The sequence below is a fragment of the Vipera berus genome, assembly GCF_964194415.1.
Source record: "Vipera berus genome assembly, chromosome: 6".
Taxonomy (NCBI): domain Eukaryota; kingdom Metazoa; phylum Chordata; class Lepidosauria; order Squamata; family Viperidae; genus Vipera; species Vipera berus.
Window position 1 is genome coordinate 82,667,186 of NC_138208.1, and position 18,502 is coordinate 82,685,687.

An 18,502-nucleotide genomic window follows, 5' to 3' on the forward strand; every position below is an offset into this window, starting at 1 on the left:
GAGACGGGGGGGGGGGGAATGGCACAAAGGAGTTGTGTCTCTCTGTGTGTATCTTAAGCATTACATGAATTAGAGGAAAAGACATGGACTAACTGTATGTTTATGAGATTTTGCGGGCATATACTGTTAGGAATTTTAGAAGAAATGAGAAGAAAAGCCTCCCTTAATGTCTATGGAGATTCTCAGCCATCCAGGTCATGGATGTCCCAAAGGTGTTTTGTTTTCAAAAGGCAACTGGACTTTTCTTTGTTTTTCTCTGAAGATGTTTTGCTTCTCATCCAAGAAGCTTCTTCACCTTCTTGGACGTGAAGTGACACCTCTTCAAAACAACAACAACAACAACAAACCAAGAAAGTCCAGTTGCCTCTTGAAAAAGCACATTTTTTTATTTTTATTTTTAATCCCATTTATATCCCGCCCTTCTCCGAAGACTCAGGGTGGCTTACAATCTAAGAAGCACAAATCAATGTGCTTAGCAATAGCCTTCATTCTATGTATATGCCTACTTATTAGGGCTTTCACACACACCCCAAGCGGCATTATTACAAAGTCAGCTTAATTGCCCCCAACAATCTGGGTCCTCATTTTACCTACCTTGGAAGGATGGAAGGCTGAGTCAACCTTGAGCCTGGTGGGACTCGAACCTGCACTAATTGCAGGCAGCTGGTGTTACTTAAGGAGGCATTAGCCCACTGCTCCACCAAGGCTCACTTTGGGATTGCCTCACTTATGTAAACAAAACTGCCTCACTTATGTAAAGAAAACAGCCGGGGTTGGGTTGTTGTGTTTTTTTTGTTGAGAAATCTGACATTTTTCCCCCCTCACCTCTTCTTTGACCCAAAACCTGAATGTGGATAGGACTTCTGCATTCTGAAAAGGGTAATATTTGACTCACTGAATATGATAGTCTATACCAGGAGAATTGATCAGGTTAGTTGTTGATTAGGTGAAAAGTGTGTTATGAAATCAGAGCAATTGGTTCCCAGCATTCTTTGATTATATCTTTGATTCAAGGAGATCCGATGAATTGGGAAATCTCAAAAAAAAAAAAGGTACCTTGAACTGCTCATAAGATGAGATAAATGTAGAGCAGAACTAAATGTTAATGAATTGCAATGTTCTTGTTGTAATTTGCATGCTTTGTGTGGGAGCAGCTTTTTCGGCAAATGATCGGAAATTTAAGTTTTTCTTCTCCACCAAGGGCTGGAAAATAATGGCACATGAGGCAGTTCAATAGCTTCTGAAGGGGTGATGCTTAGACTTCCAGGGAATAATAAAGCCCCAGAACTAAGCTTGGGGTTACAGATTTGGAAACAAGGCAATTACTTAACTTTCTAGAAACTTAAAAACATTTTTTTATTTTTTTATTTTTTTTATTTTAATTCCAATTATATCCCACCCTTCTCCGAAGACTCAGGGCAGCTTACAAGCTTAGCAGTAGCCTTCATTCTGTGTATATGCCTGCTTATTAGGGCTTTCACACACACCCCAAGCGGCATTATTACAAAGTCAGCTTAATTGCCCCCAACAATCTGGGTCCTCATTTTACCTACCTCAGAAGGATGGAAGGCTGAGTCAACCTTGAGCCTGGTGGGACTCGAACTTGCACTAATTGCAGGCAGCTGGTGTTACTTAAGGAGGCATTAGCCCACTGCTCCACCAAGGCTCTTAATTTTAGGTTTTCTGGATAGGGTTAATCTTATTTTAGAAGCTTCAGAACAGCACTGTTGAAGGGGCACCTGATAACACAACTGAAGCAGATGTTGTGGTACCTTAACTAAAGCAAAAGTGAAACTAAAAAGACAATTTGTACTCTCCCTCATAAACATGAGCAAGTTGTACACTTCAGGAAATATAGCTCAGCAATATTCATCTTAATAATAATAATAATCTTATATATATTGAATGGGCAATGTATTTACTTCTCCCTATTACCGTCTGAGATATTTTCCATTCACGTTTAATTTTTTTTCAGCGTCTCTTTAGATGATCTGTTTTAGAAGCTCTATTCAAGGACTGGGCAATTTCATCGAGTTTAATTTTTTGCTCCGTCTCTAATTTTCCCGGCTTTCTATCTGTTGAAAATCAGTTTGCAATGCATTTCCAAAATATTCACTAAAATGTGCATGAAAATGTTTATGCATTTATGCATGGGTTTCTGAAAGCAATTTCCTTATGTCCTATTACTTCTGAGTGTACATTTTCTTACCATACCGATTTTTTAAGTTAAAGAACACATTGCAAAATTCAGAAAATGTGGTTATTGGGATATCATTGCTTCCCAACTCATGGAGGAGGAGGAGGAGGAGGCGGAGGAGGAGGAGGCTCTTAATTGTGGTCATTGACCATTCATGTACAGTATCTTACTGCATTCGGAAAATGTTCTGTTTGATTTCTTTTCATTTGGTGAAAGACTACCCAGCTCTCTCCTTCTCTCCCTTGTTCAGTAGTGGAAGTAAAGGAGACATAAAAGACAGGAGAGGTAGAACAATTGAGACAGAAATTAAGCTGTGAATCTCAAGAAGTAAGTCTATTGTAAGATGAACTGATTTGTTGCTTTTTTTTAAGACGTACATTAGGAAAATTCAAACTGAGACGCTCTCTTTCTGAAAAGTTTAAACCCAGCCATTTGAAAGTCCGTCTTCACCTTGTCGGTCACGAGGAGAAGAAAGCAGATCTCCAAGGTAATTTGAAGGCATAGACAAAGCTACTTTAAAGCTGCTGCATGATAAGAAATTCTGTCTAGAACTAACATTTGAGATAGAACTTCGTTCTGCACGGCAGAAAGTAAATCATTTGTTGGTTATGGGTATCTGAGGAAATATAGCATTTATATGAAAGGAAGACTTGTTCTTGGTTTTTTTTTTGCTTCCTAATTAATTAATTAAACCTTTAAAAAAGAAAAGTTGCCTTAGATTTGCTGAGTATATGTAGTTGTAGGCTAGATTAATGTTCTTCTACTTAATCTAGGGTCACGATTTGGAAATCATCTTCAAGGCAGGATTTGGTTTCTTTCAAATAAATACAATATTTTGAGTTGTGTATATCACTATCATTGTGCCGTTCATAGGATTTGTGTGTGTGTGTGGGGGGGTGTTGTACATTTTCTTTGAATTCCTTTTAAACATTAATGCGGATGGTTATTGGAAACTGAAATACGGTGCTTTGACTTTATCAGTTTACTTTTCAACACTTTGGCTTAACTATGAATGAATCTGCACACGTGTGATTTCTCAAAACATTGGCTGGATGTGCTTTTCATGTGCAACTGGATATTGATAACTCTTTGACGGCAGGATGCAGCAACAGTAAAGTTTGCAGACAAATCAGTTGTCTCTGCGGCATTATTGTGAACTCACTGGCCTGGGGGAAGGAAAATCTTGTCATAAAACAATGAAATAACAATAAAAGACTTTGTTCATCAAGTCTTTTATTTGCCAGTTTGTCTGAGATACTGAAAGATTTCAATTAACCATGTATCCTTACCTTCCTCAAGCAGCCCCAGCATTCACTTGCCATCCTTATCCTTCTGTCAAGCGCATTCATGAATAGCCTCAATCAGTAACTTTATTGCTTAGCACCTACATTACAAGAATCTCACCATACTGCTTGCCTTCCCATGGAACAACTAGATAACCCTTCATGGATTTGGGGGGAGGTCAAGTTTATGCCCTCTGCAGCTATGCAATGACTCCAAGTTAGGTCCTTGCTTGACCCCTCCCTTCATCTCAGCTGGAATTCTCCATCACCTCCACCTTTAATGGCATTTCCAGAAGTACCAGTCTCCTCTTATTTATCATTTGTTTTTATTTCATCTGTTTATCACATTTAGAAACCACCCTTCTCCCTACAGAAGGAACAGCCTTGTGAGTAAGTTAATGTGTGAACAGTGCTTTACACCTTGGCCACATGTTAACCTTGCTCAATCACATAATAGGGAGACACCATTGTGTGGAGGAGATGAAATTATATGTATTAATTACGCCTAACATGTGGTTTCGTCTGTTTTAAGAAACTGTATTGATGCTGTGACTGAATTGATTTTGCAAGAACATCACACATGCAAGTCTTAAGACATCCGATGTACTACATAAAACTGCCCGATGCTGCCAAAATGCAACTGAAAAAAAAAAGGGGGGGAAAATAAATTTTGAGTCTGCTATTGTACACTATTCTAAGAACAAACTGTGTAACAAGGAGCACAACAAACATGAGGGGTGGAGCTGTTGAAAAAAAAACTAAGCTGAGATGCTCATAAGTTCTGATAGCTACAATTTGCTCATTTCAGGTTTAAAGTTCTTTGTAATTCTTGGTAGTCTGGTAGACATCTCCATATAGTTTTCTTGGCTGCAAAACAGAATGGGTTTCCTATTGCTTCGTTCTAGGATGCTTTCTCAACATCCTGCTGGAACCACAAACCTAGGATTCCAGGGGATGTCCCATCTAAACATTAACCAGGGTTAGCTTTGAAGACCAGGCAAGCTTCAACCCGGTGTTGCCATTTTGGTTTCAATAACTGTCAGATTAGATCTGGTTGTCTGTTATGACAGTTGGCACATAAAAGTGTCGATCTATTCTTCAAAGCACCCAAAAGGCAGGACAAGAAGCAATGGATGGAAATTAATCAAGGAGAGAATCAACCTAGAACTAAGGAGAAATTTCCTGACAGTTTGAACAATTAATCAGTGGAATAGCTTGCCTCCAGAAATTGTGGATGCTGCATCAGTGGAAGTCTTTAAGAAGAGACTGGAACAACCATTTGCCTGAAATGGTATAATGTTTCCTCCCTGAGCAAGGGGTTGGACTAGATGACCTCCAAGGTCCCTTCCACTTCTGTTATTCTTTTATTCTGTTAAAGACAGGTCTTTTGAAAACAAGACAAGCTATCTTTAGGATATCTAAAAAAGCTAGATGTCCAGTATTGGTTGAGTTCTTTGCAGTTTGGAGTTGATTTATTTACCACTATTTGCAGCGGTATCAGGGAGGTGCATGCAAAGTCTGAAAAAAATACAGTCAGATGTATATAATTTCCATGTAAGCCTGTATATTTGCAATTTAGCTTCTAATTTGTTTCTTCGTAGTAATAAGCAGAGGACTGGTTTGTTTTTAATGACATAAAAATTAGTTTTCTCTCCAGCGGTTTTAACCTACGTGGCAGAAAGTTCACATGTTTCCCTTTTTTTTCCACCAGGAAGACAAAGGCTGAATTCTTTCTTTTAAAAATGAAATGATTAAAGAGAACAATTTCCCTCAGCTAAAAGATACACTTCATTTCGCCTGTTCTTTGCTTTCATTCTGTCATTTGTATGTCAAATTCTGTCCCCCCCCACCCCCTCTTCTGTAGACTCCATTTTAGAATGCTCGCTGTGGTTATAAATAAATGATGTATCAAATTCAGGCATCGAACTTGTTGAATTGTCAAAAATGTATTTTTGCTCTATTTGTCAGACAAAGTCACAGGCACAGTTTCCAACCGAGAATTTACCTCTCGGAATACTTTTGGATAAATATATAATTATATGGCCTTTCTCATTTACTGAGTTTTAAAATAGCGGTTCTGATAATATTTACTTCTAGATCTAAAGATGCTGCTTTTCCATTACTTTTCCCATCCCCCCCTTACATGGAATATTCTTTATGGGCCAAGTGTGATTGGACACACAAGGAATTTGTCCTCGGTTCATAAGCTCTCAGCATACGTACGAGCAACAAAGTGATAAATCATAAATCATAAGATACAATCATAAATCATATGATGCAACCAACAAAGCGATAGTCATAAGATACAAATAGGAGAAGGTAATAGGAAAGATGAGAAGGATAATAGTAATACAGCCCTACTACATGCGTAAATATCCTTAGGCATAAGACTGTGCTGTGGGAATTAGGTGTTTAGCAGAGTGATGACACATGGGGAAAAGATGTCTTTGTGTCTAGTTGTTTTGGCATTCAATGCTCTAGAGCAGGGGTTCGCAACCTTGGCAACTTTAAGACTTGTGGACTTCAATTCCCAGAATTCCTCAGCCAGCTTGCTGGGAGTTGAAGTTCACAAGTCTTAAAGTTGCCAAGATTGAGGACCCCTGCCCTAGAGTGGCATCCTGAGGGGAGAAGTTGAAACCGTTGAGGTCCAGGATGTGAGGGGTTTCTCGATATTTTCTCAGCCCTCTTTCTGGCTTGTGCAATATATCTGTAGTGTAGTGGGTTCTGGAGAGCAGGAAGGACGCCGAGACGATGAGTACAGCATGGCAGATCTTTATTAGGTGAAGGGACTGTACTGGGGAATAGGAGTTACCTGTCCTCCTTTTATACCTGGCCAGGTGAGCAGCCGGCCAATCGGTTTGAACCTCTGTTTCCCGCCAAAACTGGGTTCCCGCCGAAACAGTTACAGTTCAACGCCCCCTGGTGGTGACTGCTATGTAAGTGTGTATGTGTTCTCTTCACCTGGATACATAACAATACCATTCCTGAATGGAAGGCAGGCTGATTGCAGTTGTTGGTTGTTGTTTTTTGTGCAGTCCTAATTATCGGCTAAAGTCTGTGCTTGTCCTGTTTGGTTGCTGTACCAAACCTGACAGTTGCAGAGGTACAAATGACAGACTCAACAATTCCTCTCTAGAACTTGGGCAGTCTGAGCTCCTTGGGCAGTCTGAGCTTTCTAAGTTGATGTTGTGCCGTTTTAATGACGGTTGTAATGTTAGGTGTCCGTTTCAAGACCTGGGAGATTATAGAACCCAGAAAGATGGAGGACTCTAATGATGAAACACTGTTGCTTAAGATTGTAAAAGGCAGTAGAATAGGAAGGCTCCTCCTAAAATCTACTACCATCTCTATAGTTTTAAGTATGTTCCGTTCTAAATCGTTCTGGCTGCACCACATGGATAATTCATTAATGAAGGAATTTCTTTTGATGGGTGGCATTAAATGATGTCTATCTGGAAGCATCTGGCTGATCTATTTAAAGTCCTAGAAACCAGAAAATAACCATGTTTGTAGCTCTATGATTCAGCAGTGATGAAAGTGGAGAGGAATAATATCTCACTTTTTCATTTTCATAATCGTATGTCGTATGTCATGGTAAGCAGCATAATAGGTCAGGAGTGTGTAGCTTTGGGGGCCAGTTGGCATTTTTAATTTTCCGAAAGCATGTCATTAGCTGTCAAAGGGTGGGGGGGAAACCCTATGGTTGGTAGGTATGCTTGTTTGTCCAGAAAATGGCTGCCAATCACAATGCCAATCTAGAAGACTCAAACTAATCAAACGCAAAGTTGTGTCCTTATTGTAGGCTGATATAGGGCATCCAACTGTGGACCACAGGTATTCCTCCACTTACAACAATTCATTTAGTGACAGTTCAAAGTTACAACGGCCCTGAACAAAAGTGACTTATGATCATTTTTCACACTTACGACCGTTGCAACATCCCTGGGGTCATGTGACCAAAATTTACATGAATAGCAACTGACTCATATTTATGACGTCTGCAGTGTCCCAGGATCATGTGATCACCTTTTGTGACCTTTTGACAAGCAAAATCTATGGGGAAGTCAGATTCACTTAACAACTACCGGTATGTTGCTAAGATAGATAGATAGATAGATAGATAGATAGATAGATAGATAGATAGATAGATAGATAGATAGATAGATAGATAGATAGATAGATAGATAGATAGATAGATAGATAGATAGATAGACAGACAGACAGATAGATACAGACATGATAGATAGACATGATAGATAGATAGATGATAGATAGATGATAGATGATAGATAGATAGATAGATAGATAGATAGACAGATAGATACAGACATGATAGATAGATAGATGATAGATAGATAGATAGATAGATAGATAGATAGATAGATAGATAGATAGATGATAGATAATAGCCTTTACTGTCATTTTTTACTGTGAGCACAATGACACACATTACATTAAAAATAAAATTTAGTTGCTTGCTCTCAAAGTGTACACATACAACGACCTAACTTAACAATCACAGTGATTCAGTGATAACAATTATGTCAAGAAAGGTCCTCAATAGGACAAAGCTCACTTAACAACTGCCTCGCTTAGCAACAAAAATTTTGAACTTAGCAGTGGTCGTAAGTTGAGGACTACCTGTATCAAAAGTTGTAAATAACCATTAGGTGGCAGAAATGAGTTAGAATGTTGTATATATTTTCATTTTGTGATTATCTAGAAATGCATAGCCTGAATATGGTATCCCAAGGCTGATGGACACATTGATAAGCAAGGTACTATTGAATTGTTAAGCAGTCCAAGGGCATTCATGGAAATAAAGAGGGCTGATGATATTTACTTCCAGAATACTAGCCACCTTTGTAATTTAATCTTTAGTTTTTAAATATTTCAAAAAGACCAAGGCAGGTGAACAAATTGGCACCAAGAGAAGCATATCACCAACACACTGATGTCCACGGGATTCCTGTCCCAACCAAATGTTCTAAAATGCAGTCACATGACCATGGCATGCTGCAAACAGCCATAAATGCAGTCATGTTGCTGAGCATCCAAAGTGTGGGGGAAGTGAGTGGGGCGACCATTGGAACTTCGGATCCAGATTGTAAATTCCCTTTTTCAGATAAGTTGTAACTTGGAAAGGTTGCTAAACAACCCATCGTAAGTAATAGAACAGAACAGAAGAACAGAGTTGGAAGGGACCTCGGAGGTCTTCTAGTCCATCCCCCTATTCAAGCAGGAAACTCTATACCAGGGCTTTTCAACCAGTGGTACAGGTACCACCTGTGGTACATTAGCACCTGGCAGGTGGTACGTGACCATCCTAGAAAAGTGGTAGCGGGGGAGGGGAATGAGCTGAACCGGTGGCAGCACTGCACAAGCCTGAGCAAGAGATGGCTGGAGGTGCAGGGCTGTCAGAGCTCAGCGGAAGCACCAGGATCAGTGCCAGACTCCAGCTGGAGCGCCGCGTTGATCCTGGGTCTTCTGCTGAGCCCAGAAGAAGCGCCGATCAGCTGGAATGTTGTAGCATCTCCAGGGACTGGTGATTTACATTCAGATGCTTGGCAACTGATTCATATTTATGACGGTCACAGTGTCCCAGGGTCATGTGAAGTGACCAACACCTGCTACAACTGCCCAGCAGAGGGGGGGTAATAAAAACCAAACACCCCCCACTTCACCCCCACTGCCAATCCTCAACAGAAATGCTCACAACAATGAAAACCTCGGACCGGAGGAAGAGCACCAGTGGTTGGGCAGGCAGGTGTCTTGCTCGGCTATGGCTTGGGGGGCAGTTTTTCAGTGCCATTGTGATTTCAAACAGTCACTAAGCAAACCGTTGTAAGTCAAGGACTACCTGTATTTCATCACTTTTCCCCCTTTTTTTGGGGGTCATCAAGGTTTTGACACCTTGCTAGGCGACTGGTGGTACTTGGATGTTGCCATATCCTAAAAGTGGTACAATGGGTGAAAAGGTTGAAAAGCCCTGCCCTATACCATTCCAGACAAGTGGCTATCCAGTCTCTTCTTGAAAACCTCCAGTGTTGGAATGCCCACAACCTTTGAAGGCAAGCTGTTCTACTGGTTAATTGCTCTCAGTGTCAGGAAATTTCTCCTTAGTTCCTGGTTGCTTTTCTCCTTGATTAGTTTCCATCCACTGCTTCTTATCTTGCCTTCTGGTGCTTTGGAGGCTAAAATAGTTTCCTTGTCAGAGCATGAACAGTCTTATTGCGCTGAGGTAACCCAGGAGTAAATACAGTAAACAGTGGTTTGTAATTAAATGGTGGTTTACATTACACACTATCTACAAATATACACTAGAAACAAGATACATACACATGGTGTAACAGCAAACCAATATACAGCAATTACAGCAGGAAATGGATGAGAGAGAACACAGCAGCAAAAGCCTTGCCTTTTATACTCAGGCTCTTAAAGAGACACAGACACCTGCTGAGTCATTTCTATCATTGCATCATCCACCTTATATTACATTACATCAGCTGGTTAGCCTTTAAATTATTATCCTGACATTCCTCCCCTGAAATATTGGTACACCCCTAGTCCTTCTTTTTTCTAGACTAGACATGCCCAATTCCTGCAGCCGTTCTTCGTAGATTTTAGTCTCCAGGCCCCTCATCATCTTTGTTGCTCTTCTCTGAACTCTTTCCAGATTCTCAACTTTTTTATATAACAAACCAAAACCTTGACCAAACCTCAAGGACTATCTGCACTTATTTATTTATTTATTTACTTTTATTTTATTTTATTAAACTTATATACCGCCCTTCTCCTGTAGGACTCAGGGCAGTTCACAAGGTTTTTTTTAAAACAATGCAACAAGTTACAAAAATTAAAAACAATTAAAATAATTACACTAACCTTGAAATAAAACCCAATTACAATTAAAAATACAATTAAAACCCCAGTTAATACTCTCAATCTAGGCCAGAAAGCTCGAAGAGCCAGGTCTTCAGGTCCCGGCGGAATGAGCGAAGGTCAGGGGCAGTCCTAAGCTCTACAGGCAGCTGGTTCCAAAGGGCCGGCGCACCCACAGAGAAGGCCCTCCCCCTGGGTATTGTCCGCCGGCAATCTTTTACCGGCAGTACCCTGAGACCCTCCCTGTGGGAGCGCACAGGACGAAGGGAGCTTGATGCCGGCAGCAGGTGTTCCCTCAAATATCCTGGACCCAAGCCATTTAGGGCTTTATAGGTCATCACCAGCACCTTGAATCTCACCCGGAGGGCAACCGGAAGCCAATGCAGCTCGCGGAGTAGAGGTGTTACATGGGAGTATCGGGAAACCCCCATCACAACTCGCGCGGCTGCATTCTGCACCAGCTGAAGCCTCCGAGTGGTCCTCAAGGGCAGCCCCATGTAGAGAGCGTTTCAGTAGTCCAATCGGGAGGTCATGAGCGCATGAGTGACTGTGCGCAGGGCATCTCGGTCCAGATTATACAGAAATAATCTTCAAATTGGTACTTTTGAATTATTTGGGAGGTGAGTTTTGAGTTTTTTCAAAAAGAAAAAAGAAAAGAAAGAGAGAAAGAGAAAGAAAGAAAGAAAGAAAGAAAGAAAGAAAGAAAGAAAGAAAGAAAGAAAGAAAGAAAGAAAGAAAGAAAGAAAGAAAGAATTCACACCATTACTGCCACCACCAGTGACCCATAGGCCAAATCTCTTCCAACCACTGTCCACAACATGGATGGAGGTAGCTTTTGTAGTTGTTTGCCTGCATCCTGAGACTGAGCAGAATTTCAATGGGCTTAAAAGAGACCACATTCGATTGTTCCACTATTCCTTGCTACCGTAGACGGTGCGTGATTTCATTTTCTTCCAGACACGAGAGAAGAAAATGTTTTCCTATTGTACAAGAGCTGGCAATATAATTTGCAAGTCATAAGGAGGCTTAGTACAAACAGAAGAGATTTCTCTCTGTGGTTTGTTTTTTTTTAAAAAAAGAAAGCATCTATTGTGAGTACAATTATAAGCTTTCTTGCTTAGAAGTGTTGATAACACTAGTCAAATGCACAGCAGATTCCTGCCTCTTAAATGTCTGGACCAGCTCCCAATATTAGGAACAAGAGTCAAACTGCCACCGCTTCCCCTGTGGTAACATATGCCCTGCCATTAGCAGTCTGAAAGCAATTTTAAATAAAATACATAGCCTGGCCGAGTTGGCCCGGCAAGATAAATAAGCAATGTGGAAAAGAAGCTTTTGTTTAAAAGTAATTATTTAAACTATGTATTACAGGTAATTTCCCGCGACCAGTAAAAAGCCAAATGCTATCAGAATTTCAATAATGTTTTTTGTGTTGCTTCTCCAGATAACGCGATATTATCATTTTGCTCTGCTCGAGGTGGCTGTTTTATTTTCATTTGTGTCAAACGTAAAGGCTAAATAGGGCCTAAACACATGTTTAAACAGTGCTTGGGTAGGAAAGTTGGAGAGGCATTTTTGGCGATATTTTTTTAATGATAATGTGATAGTCCTAGTTTCATAAACACATTGTGTGGTGAACTTATGGGGAAAACAGCGTCTTTCTTTAAAAAAAAATAATCTTTTTACACCTTTCCGTTTTCACAAAGGTATACTATATATTTTTATTCTGTAGTAAAATCCACTCACAGGGGACCTTTAAAGGATAGGTTTATATATTGAGAGAGCAAAGGAGCTGTGTTTTCTCTCAATTGTGCTCTCAAATTATAGGTAGTCCTTGATTTACAACTGTCGAAGGAAAAGTCTTCATCAGGGTTCAGTCCGGGCTGGGAATAAACAACATGGCGACTGCTTTAGAAAGAAGGTTGCAGTTTATTGAAGAGGAGAGCCAGACAGGAAGATGGCTCTGGAATAAAAGAGAGAGAGCACATGTAGGGAGTGGGTTTTTATATCCTCTGGGGCTTTTGAGGTTGTTTCCTGTTCCTGTTTGAGGCTTTGTATTTCCTGTGTCATGTTCTTTGACCTGAGTCTGAGTGTGCCCCTTTGGCATCTGTGGTTTAATCCTATTATGTCCTGTCTTACAGTTTGGGTGGGGTATGTAGGTTTTAAATGTCTTTATCTTCCTAAGCTTCTAGCTGGGGCCACAACCTTCCTGAATGGATTATTACATCTGCATTTCTACAGAGCTGGTTTCTGCTTGGGGGAGGGAGACTTGGGGGTATTCAGAAAAACCGGGCATGCTTTTCTGTCTCTTTAAGATCCTTTGAGGAAATATAATATATTCTGCCCTTTTAATATTTCCTTCTCTGGGGGGGGGGCTGACTTCCCACACAACCATAATGGAGCTAGCTGAGTAAATCATGATGGTTGTAAAGTAGGTCATCATGTGACCGGACCTGATTTTGCAATATTTTTGCAGCGGTTGTTAAGCAGAAACCATGGCTGTTAAGCAAAGCCCCATTGTCTCCCTCTGCAATGTTTTTTACTGAAAACTGTAAGTAAACCCTGATTTTTTGGGCAGACCTGTTGGAAATTGTGGTCATGTGACTGTGAGATGCTGCAAACAGCTGAGCAACCAAAATGTCATGTGACCGTTGGGGGTGTGGCTATCGGAAATTTGGAAGTGGGTTGTAAGTATATACCTTTTGCGTGATCTGTTGTAACTTTGAACAGTTGCTAAGCAACGGCCATAAACTGAGCATTACCTGCAGTTTCTGTTACAGGTAGTCCTCAACTTATGACCACAATCGAGCCCCAAATTTTCATTGCTGAGCAAGACACTTGTTAAGTGAGTTTTGCCCCATTTTGTGATCTTTCTTGCACAGTTGTTAAGTGAATCTGGCTTCCCCACTGACTTTGCTTAACAGTAGGTTGCAAAAGGTGATCACATGACCCTGTGATCAATGTGAGCCAGTGGGCAAGCATCCAAATTTTGATCATGTGACATGGGGATGCTGCAGCGGTCATAAGTGTGGAAAACAGCCAGAAGTCACTTTTTTCCAGTGCTGTTGTAACTTCGAACGATCACTAAAGGAATGATTGTAAGTGAAGGGCAACTCGTAGAAAGAAAACATGCTTTACTTAAGGATCACCACCAATTTTACAACTTACAGATCTTCCTTTCAGTGGCCTTATCCTGTTTGATGTGCAAAAATCTAGATGACTGCTAGGGGACAGCAAAAGCATACAGAGAATACTAACTCTTTGCTGTCATCTAGTGTCTTTCCCGAATTTTGCACTTCATAAATGGCCTTTTCATACACACAAATGAATGCACTCATATGCACATACCTCCTGTTTTAACCATGGCACTTTGCTAGCAACTAGGGATACACACAGCAACTTGGTTGTTTATGCATTGGCGGTGGAGGAATTTACTTTGACCCCTTGACATGTAACTGACTTTACGTAATATTTAATTGTTGTTTTCATAAAATCAATAAATAAAAAAAACCCACGATGCCTTCCTTTTAGAGGGACTTTGAACACTCAACTACCTCTGTTTGTTTGTGTGTGTGTGTGCCTATGTCTGTGTGTGTGTGTGTGTGTGTGTGCCTGTTTGTGTGCTGCTTAGAAACCTCTTTGTGACTAATAGCTTAGCTGTTCCTTTGGGAGATATTGCCAATATGCATTGTATTAAACGTAATACGATCCTGCAGCCCACATTACGGCTTACACTGTTACTTACATTTAATTTGAGTGATTCATGGCTGCAAACCATGCAGTGGAGGAATACAAATGACACGTTTAGTACAGTTTAACTGCTAAGCATTATTTAGAGAATAAACAAAGTGCGGCTTTCCCAACAAACCGCCTTCTTTTAACACAGGACCAGAATGATGATCTAAAAGAGACAACCTGCATACAGGTGTTTTTTCTCATTCTTCTCCATCTTCAGCATTCCCATCTTTTATTTAGTTCGTATTAACTTCAAGAACACTTTTGGTGGCTGATAAGCAACTGGCATTTGGGGTGTTCAGCTCTTATTTGCAACCCTGAATACACTTAGCCCCATGACGCTGTCATTCAGCCATTGTGTCAGTAAGTGGCCAATTTCCTTGCAACCCCCCCATCCCAGTCAAGGGCAGCTGAAAGGTCATGATTAAAACAGTGATTTGCCTTCAGTTTCATATAACAGTTAGTCACTGTTTTATGCCAAGTTGTCAAAACTCTATATTTTTGTATGCGAAAGGAGAAGAAAATGATAACTTCCTGGGGAGAGAGAAACATTGGTCATGTTCCCCGTGGCATTGTTGAAAATTTATTTTAATTATTGTACTTGTCTCAGTTTGGGGCTGGGTGGAAGGCGGAAGGGAAAGGGATTAAATATGGCATTATGTTGCTAAAGTTTAAACAATTAATGGGGAGATTCCTCTTATTTTATTAATACATTTTGATTTGTTATTTCAACCATTTGCTTTAGAAGTCAGGGATAGAGAATTCATAGCTTACATTGTTGCCAAAAGCTCTAGTAATACTGGTATTGTTGGAGTGATAGAGGTTTCAAAAAAGAATATCTGGCAGTTCGCATATAATGAAACTTTACAGCAAGTTAGATTTAAAATCTTCCTGGTTCAGCTTGGGAGCCTTCCAAGGATGTCTAGCGATGGATGGATGGATGGATGGATGGATGGATGGATGGATAGATAGATAGATAGATAGATAGATAGATAGATAATAGAGATGATAGATAGATAATAGATGATAGAAAGATTGATAATACATAGATAATAGATAGATAGATAGATAGATAGATAGATAGATAGATAGATAGATAGATAGATAGATAGATAGATAGATAGATGATAGATAGATAGATAGATAGATGATAGATAGATAATAGATGATAGAAAGATTGATAATACATAGATAATAGATGATAGATAGATAGATAGATAGATAGATAGATAGATAGATAGATAGATAGATAGATAGATAGATAGATAGATAGATGATAGATAGATGGAGGGATGGAGATGGAGGGATGGAAGGATAGATAATAGATGATAGAAAGATGATAGATTAGATAGATAGATGATAGATGGATGATAGATAGATAGATAATAAATAGATGATAGATGATAGAAAGTAGATAGATAGATAGATAGATAGATAGATAGATAGATAGATAGATAGATGTAGGAATGGAGATGGAGGGATGGAAGGATAGATAAATAGATGATGGAAAGTTGATAGATTAGATAGATAGATGATGGATGATAGATAGATAGATAGATAGATAGATAGATAGATAGATAGATGATAGTAGATAGATAGATAGATAGATAGATAGATAGATAGATAGATAGATAGATAGATGATAGATAGATAGATAGATAGATAGATAGATAGATAGATAGATAGATAGATAGATAGATAGAGGGAGGGAGATGGAGGGATGGAAGGATAGATAAATAGATGATAGAAAGTTGATAGATAGATAGATAGATAGATAGATAGATAGATAGATAGATAGATAGATAGATAGATGATAGATAGATAGATAGATAGATAGAAGGATGGAGGGATGGAGATGGAGGGATGGAAGGATAGATAAATAGATGACAGACGATAGATAGATAGATAGATAGATAGATAGATAGATAGACAGACAGACAGACAGACAGACAGACAGACAGACAGACGACAGACAGACAGACAGACAGACAGACAGACAAACAGGGAAACCTTGACCTCCCTTCTTCTTTACAATCCCATCCTTTGATCCAGCCATCCTGGAGAAAGTTTGGGAGACAGAGGGCACTTATTAATTAAGAAGAAAGACATAAAATTAGGGAAACAAAGTGGAGGTCAGAAGAAATGCAGGTTGTCCTTGATGTAGAACCATTCATTTAGTGATGCTTTGAAGTTGCAACAGCACTGAAATAAGGAACTTAGGACCCCTTTTCACACTTACAACCACTGCAGCATTCCCATGGCCACGTAATTAAAATTCAGACGCTTGGCAACTGGCATGTACTTGTGGCGGGTGCGGTGTCCCGTGATCCCCTTTTGTGAATTTCTGACCAGCAACGTCAAATGGGAAAGCCAGATTCACTTAACAACCACGTTACTAGCTTAACAACTGCAGCGATTCGCTTAACAACGGTGGCAAGAAAGCTCCTAAAATGGGCCCAAAGTCACTTCACAACTGTCTCGTTTAGTAACGGAATTTTCGGGCTCCATTGTGGACGTAAGTCGAGGACTACCTGTATAGCAGAATAGGAAAAGAACGTTGCTGTCTACATCTGCAATGCAGGAGGGGAAATCTCCTCATTGCTTTCTTTTGGCTGCCTAGAGTTCTGTCTCCTGCCCACCCCCAAACTTCACCAGTCAAATAGCTCTTGCAGAGAGAAGGCACCACTTAGTGGGAGGCCACGAAGTGCTCCTTTGATAGATCTGCGCTATAATTCTCTGAAAGCAAGCCAATAAAAGTTCTTATTGACCTGTGCTTTAAGCATTTATTTATAGTCCACCATCGCAGATTAAAAATCAATTAAGATCCACAGAAACAGCCCAACGTACATATTTCTCTTTTCTCTTTCTTTTCCTGCCCCCCCTTTTTTTTTTCCTGCGAAAAATTTTTTTCCCCCCCCTAAAAAGATTTTACATTAAATCTTGCTGCTTAGCATTATGGAGGATAATGAGGCAAATGCACTCAAACGCTTACGTATTTTCAATAGAAGAGACTGGACTGCATGTAGCTCAGTGATGAACTGTGGAGTGCCTGGTGCTCTCTGAGTTTGGCTGTTGGCTTGCTGATGTTTCATGACCTGTCTAGGTAACGTCATCAGTGCTGGCGAGGATGGGGTTTACTCCTGTTTATATGCAGTGGCTTGTCCTGCCAGTTTGGGCAGGGAATAGCAAGAGCAATAGCCCTTAGACTTATATCTTGCTTCACAGTGCTTTACAGCCCTCTCTAAGTGGTTTACAGAGTCAGCCTATTTCCCCCAAGAGTCTGGATCCTCATTTTACCGACCTTGGTAAAAAGGATGGAAGGCTGAATCAACCTTGAGCCGGTCAGGATCGAACGCCTGGCAGTTGGCAGAATTAGCCTGCAGTACTGCCTTCTAAGCACTGCGCCACCAGGGCTCTGGATGTGGTTTTCTCCTTGGTAGTGCCCTGATTAGGTTATTGTTTTCTGCTTGCTTGTCTATAATTCAGTGATGGCAGTCCTATGGCATGGGTGCCGGAGGGGTCACTCAGAGCCCTCTCTGTGGGCACGTGTGCCATCGCCTCAGCCCCACCTCCCCCCACGGCCCCCTCCTCACCAGCAGCCCCCCTGGAGGAGAGTCGCACCCGGGTGCGGCCCGCGTGGAGCAGCGCAGCCAAGGACACGGCAGCTGGACAGCGGGGACAAGACTCCGCTCTCGCATCCTGTCTTGTGCAGATGCTGCTGCAGGGTGCAGGCGGAGTGCAGGCCACCATGGTGCTGCTGGGTCACCTGGGCAGTCTGCTGTGGCAGGCCATGGAGGTGTTGGGTGGCCCTTTTGAAAGTGAAGCTAAAAGGGGAGGAAAAAGATCAGAACGCATCCTCTCCAGCAACCAACACTCGGATAAACAGGAATTCAAACTGAGCTAGAAGCAAGTTGTCAATACTGCTAATGTTGCTGAAGCCATGTACGGAGCGGTTGTCTACATTGGATAAGGTTTCCATGAGCCCTGATGGCACCGTGGTTAAAGTGCAGTATTGCAGGCGAACTCTGCCCACTGCCTGGAGTTCGATCCTGACCAGCTCAAGGTTGACTCAGCCTTCCATCCTTCCGAGGTTGGTAAAATTGGGTCCCATTTTCGTTGGGGGCAATAGGCTGACTCTGTAAACCACTTAGAGAGTGCTGTAAAAGAATTATGAAGCGGTATATAAATCTAAGTGTTCTATTCTATTCTGTTCTTAAATTCCATATTCTATTCTATTCTATTCTATTCTATTCTATTCTATTCTATTCTATTCTATTCTATTCTATTCTATTCTTAAATTCCATATTCTATTCTATTCTATTCTATTCTATTCTATTCTATTCTATTCTATTCTATTCTATTCTATTCTATTCTATTCTATTCTATTCTATTCTATTCTTAAATT